Source organism: Poecilia latipinna, unplaced genomic scaffold (assembly GCF_001443285.1).
Source record: "Poecilia latipinna isolate Pla-1442-1.1 unplaced genomic scaffold, P_latipinna-1.0 Scaffold3094, whole genome shotgun sequence".
In the NCBI taxonomy this organism is placed as follows: Eukaryota; Metazoa; Chordata; class Actinopteri; order Cyprinodontiformes; family Poeciliidae; genus Poecilia; species Poecilia latipinna.
In genome coordinates this window covers 48070-49285 of record NW_015115710.1, presented here as the reverse complement: position 1 = coordinate 49285, position 1216 = coordinate 48070, and the positions used below count along the sequence as shown (strand labels likewise).

The window sequence follows — 1216 nt, the reverse complement described above, 5'->3', positions numbered from 1 at the left end:
CATGAGGCAGAAGAAACATGAGGCAGGAGAAACATGAGGCAGGAGAAACATGAGGCAGGAGAAACATGAGGCAGGAGAAACATGAGGCAGGAGAAACATGTCTTTAACTGGATGTCCCACAGTCAGAAGCTGCTGGGAGTCGGGGTTCCGGCTCCTGATCTCATGTCTTCGCTCTCTGTCTTCCCTTTCTGTTCACTTCAAATAAAACCACCAATGTCACAAAATCTTAGAAAAAGAGTTCTCAATAACTCTCAGTTGTCATGTATGAGTGAGTTCTGATTACATTGTTTCTAATTAACTATATAAAATAACCTACCTTTTTTGTCCAAAGTGGCCGAGCCTCCTGCGTCTCTTCACTCTCTCGACTTAACAAGACAAAATCCAGTGAAGAACCTGTTTATAAACCTTCTGCTACAGAGGGAGGGTTACTATGTCACCTGCTTCACTTCCTGTTTGATCTTTCCTAGTTCTTAAGAATTATTACCTTCATTATGAGAGCAACATGACAACTTAAATATCAGGTTGATTGTCTCTGTTGTTCTAACACATTAAATGGACAACAAGGTGTCTTGCAAATCATCATGAACAAATGCCAAAAGTTATTACATAGTTTTCAACTTTTCAACGCATAAGCGTTTAAGCACATTTATAAGTGTTTAAGCACATTTTATTCTGATATTCTGATGAGTGAACTCTGGTCAAGAAGCTGATCTCTGGATCTGCAAACCCTCCTCGGTCTGAAGAGCCATCAGCCACATGATCATAGAGGTCTGGATAGAATAAGAGCAGAAAATATTATGTGAAAAACAGAAAAACACGACAGGTGATAGTAAAGAGAAACACTTAAAATACAACATATAAAACAAAATTAATAATATCTTTATCTTTCTCTCCAGCTTTGTCAGTTTTCCTCTTTCATTCAGTTTATCAGGGTATCTTCCTCCTGTCTCATCTTTTATCAGTCTGCCACTATTCATAGACAGAGACAATCTCATCCAAAAACATTAGAATGTACATATGACATACTAAAAATGTACAATGTAATAAATAAAATTATATTTATTTTCTTTTAGAATTTGGTTATTTTTAGATGAGGAGCCGGATTCATCCTAGTGAAATCTTAGTATAAATATTAACCTTTTTTCATCAGCTGATGAAATCTCAAAAATGCCATGATTAGAAAAAAAAAAAAAAAAAAGAAAAAGAAAAAGAAAAA

At 35.6% G+C, this 1216-nt stretch overlaps 1 pseudogene; it reads right to left on the bottom strand.

Annotated features, from left to right (window-relative positions):
• The window catches only part of LOC106940105 (gap junction alpha-3 protein-like), a 9172-nt pseudogene extending 8772 nt beyond the window's left edge, over positions 1 to 400 (bottom strand).
• Between the last annotated feature and the right edge of the window lie 816 nt (positions 401 to 1216).